This window comes from Eurosta solidaginis, chromosome 3 (assembly GCF_040869045.1).
Source record: "Eurosta solidaginis isolate ZX-2024a chromosome 3, ASM4086904v1, whole genome shotgun sequence".
NCBI classification, from domain to species: Eukaryota; Metazoa; Arthropoda; class Insecta; order Diptera; family Tephritidae; genus Eurosta; species Eurosta solidaginis.
This window is the reverse complement of record NC_090321.1, coordinates 116169886-116184379: the sequence shown is the minus strand read 5'-3', so window position 1 is coordinate 116184379 and position 14494 is coordinate 116169886. Positions and strand designations below refer to the sequence as shown.

Below are 14494 nucleotides of genomic sequence, written 5' to 3'. Positions count from 1 at the left end.
CTGCCGAGGGGCGACCCCGCTTAGAAAATTTTTTTTCTAATTAAAAAACCTTATTTCCAAACTTTTGATGTTGCTTTGCCGGGGGTGCGAACCCAGGGCATACGGTGTGGTAGGCGGAGCATACTACCATCACACCATGGTGGCCGCCGAAGAGCAAGGTAATTTATAATATTAGTAGTTCAGCTAATGGGTAGGGGAAAGGTACAGTGGATGCAAAAATGTTTCGTATCTTTAAATGATCTTTTTATATTTTCGATATTTTCATATTTTCCAGCAATATATTTTTGATCTTGCGATTTCTGCGGCGGCCACCAAGACAGAATCGTCATTACTTTTATGAAGAATTAATTTTTATTTTTATACCGCGATTTGACACATGCACAACCTCTTTAGTTAATGCATCTATTTGATCTTAGAGAACTATCAATTATTATTCTACATTTGCCTACTCGATAATCAATCATTTTCCACCAATTTGTCCCTCAGGACAACTGCGTTTTCCTTATAAATACCAAGTCCTGTATTGGCGATATTTGCACAACGTATGTACAGCCTGATAAGTAATTGTCCTAAGTCAATTTTATCATCTACAATCAGTTTGATTGTATTTCTTACGCTACCATTTTAGGAACGCGACATGTCTTCTTGTTGCAAATTTATATAGCGCTTCACTTATAGTTTTATAGGTTCTCTTTGTGACTTTTCTTCATTCTTTTCTTTTTTTTTTTTGGCTGGTTGTAAAATATTGGTTTTTTTTTTGTTCTTAGGGTTTGCTTATTTCCACTGTCCTATAATTTTCTATTGCTTCATGATTATTTTTGTCAGGATCATTCAGGGGTGTTATGCAAATTTTTGATTTGCTGTTCGCTTTAGGCAGGCCTGCCTTTACTGTCTATAGTGACATTTTGAGACTTATTATTTGAGATTTTACTTCAATTGTTTATTGCTCTTCCTCAGCTTTGAGTTTGGAAACTTGTGTAGAAGAAAAACAAATTTAGACGCGCTGTTGCACGTTATTCATTTGCCTATATTTAAATTTCATATAGTTTTTAAGTATAGCGGCTATCGCTAGGATTAATAGCCCTATCGTGCATATTAAAGTACCTAGCCATATGTCTGTAGTTTTTGTGTCCTCTTGGGCTTGTGGCTCATATTTTATCAATTTGTTGTCAACTATTTCCTCTTCAGAGGTTTCTTTACCGAATTCATAGCCTGTAGCATTATGCGTCATATCCACCTATGTAATACACTTGCGGCATTACGCATCATGAACTTCTATGCCAAATACATTTTAGTAATAATAATATTACAATATTATACAACATAAATTATTGAACTAACCCAGCGGTTAGCTAACATCATTGGAATGCCGAATATGAAACCCTTGTCCGTTCACAGCTAACAATTTCTGCTTATTATTTACATACAACCAATAATGGGAATTAACCAAATACAAAACTACATGCATACAAATCTACATGTATGCAAGCACGCATACAAATCTACATGTATACAAAGCATGTATACAAACCTACATGTATGCATACCCCATTACCAATGTACATATTTTTAGTCTATTAGTATTAAGATAATTATGAATGTATAGGTTAAGTAAATAACTATAAAAGAGAAAGAATTTATTTAATAAAAAGAATAAATGTTTGACTACCAAACCTTTCACATCTTTTATTCCAAATTAAACAATTCATGGCGATCCTGCCAGCTTGGTCAAGAATTAGCAAAACTGCTGAAAACCTTGCTGGAGGAAAATCCTGGATATAAAATAAGCAGGATTCGCCTTCAAACATTTCATGGCGATCCTGCCAGCCTGATCTTTGATTAGCTAAAAAATTTGCTATTAAGCAAAATTAGATAGATCTTGCTGGAGGAAGAATCCTGCCAGTTCAGATCAAAAATTGGCACAACTGCTAAAAAGGATCTGACTGCCCAGGATTCTGACCATTTGTAAAACAAATAAAAAGTTCTTATTTAAAGAAAGGAAAAAGGAGAAAAAGGACATTTAAACAAAGCAGCCTTTAATGTCATTATGGCAGCACCCAAAAATCTAATATTGGCACCGTTGCAGTACAATTAAACTCTTGGATGTAAACAAAAGGTACTACTATATGGCATCAATTAAGATATTATCAAGGAAAGCCGTTTTTCGGAAAAGATTTGGCAAACTAAGTTGAAAAATATTTGGTGGTAACACAACGGGATCGAAGGACACCTTTCAATTAGCACAAGTTAACAACAAAACGAAACCAGAAATATTTCATGACGAGATCGGAGGCATAACACTCGAGGCAATTAATATAGGTATATAAAAATTTTAGAAACAAATTGGGCGGCCTTTACGGATGCTAAACCATTAGTCCAAACGAGAGTTTTTGCTTAGGAATTTTTTTTAAAAAAATAGAACATGTAGAAAAAAAATAATGTAAAATTTAAACTAAAACAAAAGTATGTACGAGCAATTTCTTTTGAACTTGAAAAAAAATTGATCTAATTTGTTAAAATTTGAAGTAAAATTTTTATGTAAAAAAGAAGTAGGAGGAAAATTAAAAATTTCTTATTCGAAAAAAGGCTAAAATGCTAAAAATCTTAAATTAAACTTTTATAAGAAAAAAAAATTCAAGTAAATTGGAATGTTTAGGACACTTCTGCAAAATAGTCAATCAACTTCAGGCAGTTCACCTATCCACTAAAGAAAGCCTATAGAACATTTTAATAAGGTTTAAAAATTAACCATAACTACTAAAATGCAAAGAAACTCCTCAGATCTTCCTCTCTATTGGTGGGAAGAAAATACCCGACACACTAGGGACTTACAAAAAGAGTTAGAAGGATTAAAGAAATTGTGGAAGATAATAGGTATGGAAAGGGAACCCACAATTGAGGATATTATAAACCCCACTATCAGGGAAGAGGAAATAATGCTTATGATTAGGAGAGTGTTCCCCGAAAATTCCAAATGTTATCAAAAACAAAAAAAAATATATATTAAAAGCCCGTTTAATACGAATAGATAAGAATATTTCCAAATATATTATAAACTACACTAAGAAAATTTATTTTGGAATATAAAATTTTTTTTTTAAATATTTTTAATCAACAATATCCACAAAATAAAAAGTCATAAAACAAAATATCTAACTTATTAAAATTAGAGAACTTTCAAAATGTCTTGGTGGACAAAAATAGCCCAAGGCATCATGGTAGCCATAGCTGGCTACGAGGTAGGTAAAGAAAGCTCTGAAAGAACAGATAACAAGATAATCAAGTATGAGCCACCAACTAAGGTAAATACAGAAAATACTCCGAACATCCCAGATGTTTGGTTAGCAGTTATAGGTTGTGTATTCACGCTATTGATCATCACAATAGCTATGATGCTCAAAAACTATATGAAGCACAAATTTAGGCAGGTAAATCCCGCCACTACTCGTATCTAAGAAACACCAGTTTTTGCAACCCAATACCTAAACCAAACCCAAAGCTGAGGAAGAGCGATAAACAATACAAATAAATCTCAAATAGTAAACCTAAAAATGTCACAATCGACAGTAAAGGCAACCCTGCCTAAAGCGAACAGCAAATCAAAAATTCGCATAATTCTATGACAGTGGAAATAGGCAAAAACTAAGAACAAGAAAAATCTTAAAAACCGACCATCTCCCTTTAACATACCTTTTTTCGATGAAGAGTCCTTCATCTAAGTTAACACGAGTAAAGGCTCCATTACTGATACTTAGCATAGACTTGATTTGACTTGGCGTAAACTTGGCAACTTAGCCACGATTATACTCCACTTAGCGCATACAATCTGGCATCATAATCAGGTTTGAAATTTACTTTTAAATAAATGTCAATTTGTATGACAAAATATCAAAATGACATGGAAACAAACAAATGGCATCTCAAAATGTAAACGTCACTTAGAACTTACATAGAAAATCAAAATTCAACAGACTTCTAAGTCAAGTTAAGTGTTGCCAAGTTTTGAGTAATCAGTAACATGCACTGTTCATTTAACAGAACTGTAAGTGACAGTTCTCAAGTCAAGTCAAGTCTACGCTAAGTATCAGAGTAATATAAGAGTACGATTTCGAAGTGGAGTACATAGCTGGAAAAGAAAATCACGTCGCGGGCGCATTGTCTCGCATTAAAATAACAAATTTAAAAGAAATGTCAGTGGAAGCATGCAAAATAATGAAAGTCACAACTAGATCAACAGCTAAAAATATACAAAATAATGCTAAAATTCAAGAAAGTCACACTAAGAACCCCAAAATATATGAAGCGCTAAATAAATTTGAAGTAAAAAGACATGTCAGGCTCGTTTTCAATCCCCCGAAATTATATTTCAAAAAGGGAAAGTAAATTTGTAGCACCATAAATACAAGCAACCTAATTGTAGATGATAAAATTGACTTAGGACAATTCTTTATCAGGCTCGAAAAAGAAGTCGCCAATTTAGGACTTGAAAAGATACAGTTGTTCTTAGGGGACAAATTGTTTAAAATTAATTATACTCGAGTAGGCAAAATTATTGAATTCTCAAAAAATTAACAATTGAACTAACCCCAGAGGTTGTGTACGTGACTAGCCCCGGGAAAATTAGAGAAATTCTGCAGAAATATCATGACGATCCTATTAGTGGTGGCCACCCAGGAATAAATCGCATGATAAAGAAAATCAAACAAACCTATTGCTGGAAAAATATGCGAGGTGACATAAAGAAATACGTAAATAACTGCATCCACTGGAAGAAGAATAAAACAAATAAACATATAAAACCTCCGAGAGCTTTCGATATAGTACAGATAGATACGGTCGGCCCATTGCCAAGGTCAATAAACGGAAACGAATACGCAGTTACCATTATATGCGATCTCACAAAATACTTGATAACAATCCCAGTACCGAGCAAACATGCGTTAACAGTTGCTAAAGCTATATTGGAGCATTTCATTTTGATTTATGGTCCTATGAAAACAATCCTAACAGATATGGGATCCGAATACAAAAATAAATTATTCGAAGAGCTGTGCAAATTGCTAAAAGTTGAGTACAAAAACTCAACACCATACCATCATCAAACTTTGGGTACTGTAGAGCGTAGTCATAGAACGTTTAATGAATATGTACGTTCATACATATCCAGTGACAAAGATGATTGGGATGAATACCTAAAATATTTCGCGTACTGTTACAACACGACCCCATCGACCGTACACAACTATTGCCCTTACGAGCTTATATTTGCGAAAAATCCCCCCTATGTACGAATTCCTAAACGAGAATAAAATAAGCCCAGTATACAATCATTAGGCATATGATAAGGAAATTAAATATAGACTTCAAATAGCCCAACAGAGAGCTAGAAAATTAGTGAAAGAAGCTAAGGAAAAACAAAAAGTCACTTAGGACAAAAGTAGCACCAGTAAGGATATAAAATTAGGAGATTTAGTATTAGTAAGAGAAGAAGCTAGCCATAAGCTAAATAATAAGTACAAAGGAAGCTATAAAGTAAAAAGTATAGACAAAAATAATAATTATACGTTAATACCTAATAGTATAGGAAATAGAGATAGTACAAACAAAATAAAAGAAATAATAGTCCATAAGAATAGACTTAAACCCATTTAAAATATCTTTTTAATACAAATAATCATTCCAATTTACCCGATTAATTAATAAAAGCAATTGAAAAAAATCTTTTTTTTTCTGCAATATCATTTTTTCACTACAATATCAAGTTACAGTAAAACATCAAAATCATTGAAAATACGACAAAGAGTCTTATACAATTGTTCACAAAACAATTATATGACCCTCTTTTTCTCAGGCGGATGGTGTAGCATTATGCGTCATACCCACCTATGTAATATACTTGCGGCATTACGCATCATGAACTTCTATGCCAAATACATTTTAGTAATAATCATATTACAATATTATACAACATAAATTATTGAACTAACCCAGCCGTTAGCTAACATCAATGGAATGCCGAATATGAAACCCTTGTCCGTTCACAGCTAACAAATTCTGCTTATTATTTACATACAACCAATAATGGGAATTAACCAAATACTCACATTGATCTGCTGAATTTGCAAGCATGCATACAAACCTACATGTATGCATAGCATTAAACAAATTACTCGCATTGATCTGCTGACGTTGCAAGCAGGCATACAAATGTACATGTATGCAAGCATGCATAAAAATCTACATGTATGCAAGCATGCATACAAATCTACATGTATGCAAGCACGCATACAAATCTACATGTATACAAAGCATGTATGCAAACCTACATGTATGCATACCCCATTACCAATGTACATATTTTTAGTTTATTAGTATTAAGATAATTATGGATGTATAGGTTAAGTAATAAATAACTATAAAAGAGAAAGAATTTATTTAATAAAAGAGAAAGAATTTTTTCAATAAAATCAATTATTGTCAGACATTGAAGCTGAAACATTTCGTCTCATTAATCTTAACTTTTCAATTGTTTCCTACACCATATGGTCGCCAACTCTAAGGATTACCCACTGGAAGAAGCTACAGACCTGCCAAAATACTGCCCTCTGAACCGTCACGGGTTGCCTCCTTATGTCCCCAGAACACCATCTACATAATGAGGCGAGAATACTCCTAATAAGTGAAAGAAATGAAATGCTAACCGAACAGTTTCTGTTGAATACCCAAGAACCTGGGCATCCCAACAGACATCTGATTGATGAGCCAACACCGCCCAGGGTCTTAAGGAGTCACCCCCGCAAGCACATGAGAACACAGACGTATGAAGCCAAAAAACATAAGCAGGTCCTTGGTGAACTCCATAAACAGGCGTCGGACCTCTATGCCGGGAATTGCCCGGTGAATTCAGTACTCAAAGAACAATACCCTAAACTTGCAGAACAGGAACGCACGCTCCCTAGGGAAACGGGAGTCACTCTAGCCCAACTTCCATCTGGATACTGTAACAGGTTAAACTCTTACCTATCTAGAATAAACCCCGACATACAAAATGTCCCTTCTTGCAATGTGTCCCCACATAACACCAACCATCTCTTCAATTGTAATGTCGAACCAACTCCTCTAACACCCCTCTCTTTATGGTCCACCCCTGTTGAAACAGCAAGTTTCCTCGGACTCCCGTTAGAGGACATTGATGACAATTTTTGATTGGTCCGACCTATTGGATGGGGCGAAGCACTGCTACAACAACAACATCAGAAAGCACTCGAAGACGATGCCTCAAAACTAACAACCAAAAGCAATAATTATCATCTCACTGACACAAATTTTATAGTTTTTTCTTCCGTAGTTGGACACAATCTTTTCATAATATTACTTAACAATTTAAGATTAGACATTTTTTTCAAGTTGTATTTTCACTTACCAGCAACAACAGAATCATGTTTAATTGTACGCCGCACAAGCAACGAAGCTCAGTTTCTTCAAAAAATTGTTCGGCACTGTCACGTAAAATAAATGCACATGTTCTAGCATTAACGCAACCTTTAAATAATTATAAACTATAAAAATGAAATTAATGTCAAACCGACTATCAAACCTTGGAAAATGTTGAAACGTTCACCACCAATTTGACGTTCTTCAAAGTAATCACATTGACCCAAAACACTTGAATTAATATCATTAGCTGTAGTCATAACATCACCACCACAAGCTTTCATTGTACGTTTCCAATCTTCTTCCGGTACATGAACAGCACAGAACATATCACGATCTGCAAAATACTGTGTAGCAACATCACCAATTGGTAGTTTAGATAACACAACATTGGTGCCTTACTTATTTAGTTTATTGTACAGAATAAGTCATTCATCATAAATAATTTTCTGATACTCTTGAACATTATCAACACGTACTTCAGCGTTATCACGCTCAGCCTTCAATTCCAATTCTATATTTAATAATGCGATTTTAATTTTTTTGTGTGACTTTGGGTCCATCAAAGGAAAGTGCAGCGTCCAAAACCATTTTATAAATACATTTTTTTGTTCATCAATAAGTTTGGAGAACATTGCTGTGGCAGCGCTTTTTTCCAATAAAGCACGTTGATGTTCCTTTGATTCGGGCTTCGACATGTACATCCGTGTTATATTTTGGGCATGCATAATTGTAATGCTTTACGTATAGCTTTAACGATGATACGTGCATACACGCCTTACTGAACATATGGCTTAACTGGTTTTAAGATTACACCTGCTTAAAGTACTAGTGAAGTGGTGCCATGGCCGACCTGATAAGAGAACATTTTTATTCTACACATTCTAATATAACAAAAAATTTACCTCAGCATTTTGAGATTTGGCGACGTCGACTAGACTTTTACGGCTGGATGCACAATATCCAATAGTTTCATACTGGTTGCACGATCATTTGAAATTGTGGCCCTACCACTGGAATCAACAATATGTTTGTATATACTGCGTGAACCCAATGCAGTGCGTACAGCGTCCACAATTGATTGCGAGGCATTGATGTTGGATATGAGTTGAGGTTTACCTTGAGACCTATCGGTACCCACACATTTTTTACACAAAAACTCATATGTACCCAATACAAGTTCAGGACGTTCATATTTATAGACACTGTCCGGTGTGGCCCAAATGTTGGATGTATTCAGCTGGCACTGTTGAGAAAAAATATGGATAAATGAACACAAGTAAAAGTGAAAGATTTGTTTACCATCTGTTGTTACTTTATACATTAGACATTAGAAACGACGACCAGCATCTACAAATTGCATTTTAGCCCTGCAAACGGTTACATCTAATTGAACCCGATTCAGCAAAATTTACAATGGGTGGCTCATATTCACCATCAACCGTGCTTGCCATTGGTGAGATGGTAAGTGTAAAGGACAAAGCGGTTGTTATTAACAAATCAGCTCTTGCAGGTATGCAATACAAAAAGGCCTGCAAACGAGAAAGATCAATGTAATTGCCAAACAAAAAATTAATTTCGAATATCAATACCTAACGTAACGTGGCGAGGAGTTACCCTGATCTTGTACTACATATTTTGTGGTCACCAATGGTGCCAATAAAACTTGTTGATTAGTAATAAAAAGCACCACAAGCGCTGATTTTCAATGATAACGCTTATCGGATTTGGCATCTGATCGGGATCTAAACGGCGTTGGGCTTGATCATACTGTTGCGCCTGTTGATATATACCAGTACCAGGTGCAGGTGGTTGCTAAAGAAAATAATACAAAAATAATCATCAGCAATATTTGAAATATATTAATTGCATTAGCATACATTATAAGCAGGACGTGCGGGTATTGTGGGTTGACCCGGCATGGATGGCTGACTGACATTGGCGCCTGTCCAGGTTGTGTTGGTGGCATCATTTGATCCATGTAACCACCTGGTGCACCTGGTTGTTGTAGAGGATAACCTGGCTGTTGAGGTTATGGAGGACAACCAGGTGGACCAGGTTGTGGTGGATAGCCCGACTGTTTTGGCATTGGCAGATAGGTTGTTGCTGCTGTTGTCGTGGCATTGCACAACCCAGTTGCTGTTGTGGTATATACCTTGGCATAACTGTATTTGGTGTCATTGCCCCACCTGGTGCAGCAGATGCGGGCGGCATACCTGGAGGACCATCCCAGCAAAAATGTAGTGACCGAAAATAGCGACAAACAACAACGGCTTGGATAAGCTATATATTCTTAACCCCTAACCCACTGGGGGTGTACTTCGCGTATCTCGGCCGGCGATGGAGAGTTAGAACGAAATCCTCCAAATAAACAAGTAGGCGGAAGAACATTATTTATTTGGGTAATAGTCTAGTTGAGGGGTCGGCTGTTAATACGCGTCCACAAATATCGAGAGCGGTGTCAAACTTCGCGTCTTGATATCAGTATTAATAATCCGAAGGCGGAAAATAAAAACTTTAACTCGTTCAAAAAATATTAAAGAATAACCGAAAAATGACCCGCGGGTACCTACGCAACGGGGTGTGGAATCCATAGTATTTTTGCGCAAAACACTTTTCTGCGTTGGCGGCCTTCGGCCGCGCTTATAACAAATAACACTGGGCTATGCCATGCCAAGTCCGGGTGTGTGGTATAACCATGGCTACCGCCACGGTGATGCACAATTTTTTTTGTGGGTACAAACACAACAACAACCACATGAAAATCGCAAATTTTAACTGCAAATATCTCCAGACAGAGATTAGTTTTTTCTTTTCCGCCTTTTGATTATTGTTCCCGAGATTAATACGCGTCTCTTGACATCTCTCTCGTTATTTTTGGTATCGTATTAGCCGTCGACCCCTCAACTAGACTATTACCATAGGGAAAGATATTCGCAACGACCACCTTCATCAAAGCAGCGATAGTCACATTTTTCGCAATGTTCATTTACATACAAAAACAATTACCCCACCTGATGCTGAGCGACTATTTTTTTCTTGGCTTTCCAATAAACATGCTTTAAAAGACAACATAACAGTAATTGAAACATGTTATAACATATCTTTTCCGCAATCACAAAAGAAATTACATGCTCGAATTGAATTAATCACTGTGACGCAGATGCTACCAAAAATGCAATAAACTACATCTATTAAATCTTACCTGATTTTGGTTCCTTTGTGGAAAATATAAATGTATTATTAATATAAAATGCAAATACCGTAGCGCACACAGCACTTAATTTAAATTTAGTTTTTATTATATCCGAAATTATTTGTAAATCAATTTTTATTACTCTGCTGTTGCTGCGCTTGTGGTTTCAAGCTGAAAACAACACATGGCGGATTCGCAGAAAATTTTTGTGACGTATTTGAGGGTACATAGCATGTAAGAAAAGGCAAGCATATATGGATCGGACATTTCAATTAGGCCATCTCATTCTGTCATACTAACAATTGTGGAACAATGTGGGATATTTTGTTGTTGGTCGCCATTTTCAGTCACTAGATTTTTGCTGGGTCGTGAAGTAGCATTTTTACACTTTTGTGACCAGTCCATTCCGTTGTACCTATTTATGTGATTGTCCATACTGCTCACACATATACGGGTTTAGGTTATCGAAATGTAAACAAACTATAGTGCTGTACTGTTCTTACATTCACGTTAACTGTCAAAAGGCCGTCATTTTTTAAGTTATATACCTGTAACTTTACGAGTATTTTTACAGTATTTTTACGTTAATATGACCGCCTTTTGACTAATATTATGACCGTTTTTTACTTGGATTATATCTGAAATTGCTATATAAATAAAACATTTCTTTAATTCAAATCCATTAACATTTATTTTTTCAACATTTTTATAATATATTAGATTATTTATAATAGTTGTAAATTATTAGGAAGTTTTTCAGTCTTGTTGGTGAGCTATAAATACAAATTTTATTGTATGCGATTGTATGCATACAAAGTTAAGGGGAACTTAAATAAATTAATTAATGATATAGAAGACAAAAGAGAAGAACTAACAGAACTATTGGTTGCAGTAAACCATCAAATCGCGAGTAAGCAATTCACAATTTCTGTTTGTAGTTCAGAAAATTTAAATTGAGCTTAAATTGTAATTTTCTGAATGAAAAAATCTATTGAAAATTGTGAACTTCAATTGTAATTTTTTGAACTTCAATTGAAATTCCCGAACTTTCAGAACTTCAATTGCAACTTTCAAATTTTTTTACATAAAATTAACAATTTAACATTTTTTCTGACAGTTAAAGTGGTGAATTGCCTACCAGAGGTTTGAAACCACTTGCATTCGTGTTGGCGCTTCTCTATATTGTTAATGTAAATATATCTTTTTAATAATTTCATTAATAGACAAATATAAATTTTTTTCCTTTACATTTTTTTACCTAAACCAAAAAGTATTTCAACTCATAATCAGAGTAACTTTGTGTTGAATGTTGATTTATACCACAAAAATAACAAAATTCTTAACAAAACCAGGCTAAACGATATCGTTAACTACCAAAAAAAAAGTTATTTCACGATGCTTTCATGGATCGATTTACACTTAAATACCGGTTTAAATTTTTTTTAAGTTTTCACATTTTTTAGTTTAAAATGCGATATATACATTCAGTGGAATAATTTTACATTGAGGGTACTTTATGCTATTTTCTTTTTTTCGTAATTTTACAATAATAAACGTAGGTACTCATAGTAATATTTTGTTTTCAATTATGTGATTACAACATAAGGAGCATTTAGTTGACGGTATTGGTACTGTCAGTTAAATTTCAGCAAATATTTATATTCAAAATATTTTTTTGTTATACTTCTAGTTTATAAAGTTTGGTTAAAAATTATTGACAAATTAGTTGTAATTGAATTGCTTTAAAAATCCTTGCAAACTTTACGAGATTGTTAAATATTATTTTAATTAGAGCATAAAAAGCTTAGATTAGTAATGTAGGAAAAGGCTTAGAATCATTTCAGTTAAGTTCATCACAAATATTTATATTCAAAATACTTTTTTGTTATACATTGCAATTAAATTGCTTTAAAAATCTTTGCAAACTTTACGAGATTTTTGAATATTATTTTAATTAGAGCATAAAAAGCTTAGATTAGTAACGTGGGAAAAAACTTAGAATTATTTCAGTTAAGTTCATCACAAATATTTATATTCAAAATACTTTTTTGTTATACATTGCAATTAAATTGCTTTAAAAATCTTTGCAAACTTTACGAGATTGTTGAATATTATTTTAATTAGAGCATAAAAAGCTTAGATTAGTAACGTAGGAAAAAACCTAGAATTATTTCAGTTAAGTTCATCACAAATATTTATATTCAAAATACTTTTTTGTTATACATTGCAATTAAATTGCTTTAAACATCTTTCCAAACTTTATGCGATCGTTGAATATTATTTTCATTAGGCATAAAAAGCTTAGAATAGGAACATAGGAAAAAGCTTAGAATTATTAGATTCTTAGATACTTTTTAACAAAGGTTATTTCAGTGTGTGTTGTTCGTTTGTTGTACAAATTCGTTGCATATTAATTCTCATGCCAAGAATACTCAAAGGTGTCGTGACATCGTCTTGTTGTTCAATCGCGCGCCGCAATATCCTTTGATGGGAATTGACATTCACTATAAAGTAGCGAAGGCACGGTCCTGCGCAAACACATCGCCAATCTTTGTCGGCAAAAGATATGCTGAACTGTAAAGGAAGAAACATTTTTAAAATTTAATAAAATCAAAATTATAGTTCTGCTAAAAAGGGGTAAAGTATTGTATGTTAAGGTATAGCAAAGTTTCAGCGGCCTTGTCCTGGTGAAAATTGAGTTTGAATAGGTCTCATTCTTCATTCTCAGAAACATGTACGAAGGTACCTCGTAAGATATTAAAAATCCTCAACGCTTTTTTTGCAATAACTTCAAAAAAACTCACATTCAACCGGTGTCCTATCCCTACTTCTGTTCAAATTGTACATATGAATATCTATTTACACCACCAGAAGGAGTCACTATTGTTTCCTACACCATATGGTCGCCAATCCTAAGGATTACCCACTGGAAGAAGCTGCAGGCCTGCCAAAATACTGCCCTCTGACCCGCCACGGGTTGCCTTCTTATGTCCCTAGAACACCATCTACATAATGAGACGAGAATACTCCCAATAAGTGAAAGAAATGAAATGTTAACCGAACAGTTTCTGTTGAATACCCAAGAACCTAGGCATCCCAACAGACATCTGATGGATGAGCCAACACCGCCCAGGGTCTTAAGGAGTCACCCCCGTAAGCACCTGAGAACACAGACGTATGAAGCCAAAAATCATAAGCAGGTCCTTGGTGAACTCCATAAACAGGCGCCGGACCTCTATGTCAGGAATTGACCGGTGAATTCAGTACTTAAAGAACAATACCCTAAACTTGCAGAACAGGAACGCACGCTCCCTAGGGAAAGCGAGTCACTCTAGCCCAACTTCGATCTGGATACTGTAACAGGTTAAACTCTTACCTATCCAGTATCAACCCCGACATACAAAATGTCCCTTCTTGCAATGTATCCCCACATAACACCAACCATCCTTCAATGTCGAACCAACTCCTCTAACATCCCTCTCTTTATGGTCCACCCCTGTTGAAACAGCAAGTTCCCTCGGACTCCCGTTAGAGGACACTGATGACAATTTTTGATTGGTCAGACCTATTGGATTGGGCGAAGCACTGCTACAACAACAACATCAGGAGGCACTCGAATACGATGCCTCAAAACTAACAACCAAAAGCAATTACTATCAGTTCACTGACACAAATTTTATAGTTTTTTCTTCCGTAGTTGGACACAATCTTTTCATAATATTACTTAACAATTTAAGATTAGACATTTTTTTCAAGTTATATTTTCATTTACCAGCAACAACAGAATCATGTTTAATTGTACGCCTCACAAGCATCATAGCATAGGGTTGACCCGGCATGGGTGGCTGACTGGGCATTGGCGCC

General features: G+C 34.9%; 1 pseudogene; it reads right to left on the bottom strand.

Annotated features, from left to right (window-relative positions):
• LOC137245981 (T-complex protein 1 subunit eta-like) overlaps positions 1-11035 on the bottom strand; it is a 37184-nt pseudogene extending 26149 nt beyond the window's left edge.
• Between the last annotated feature and the right edge of the window lie 3459 nt (positions 11036-14494).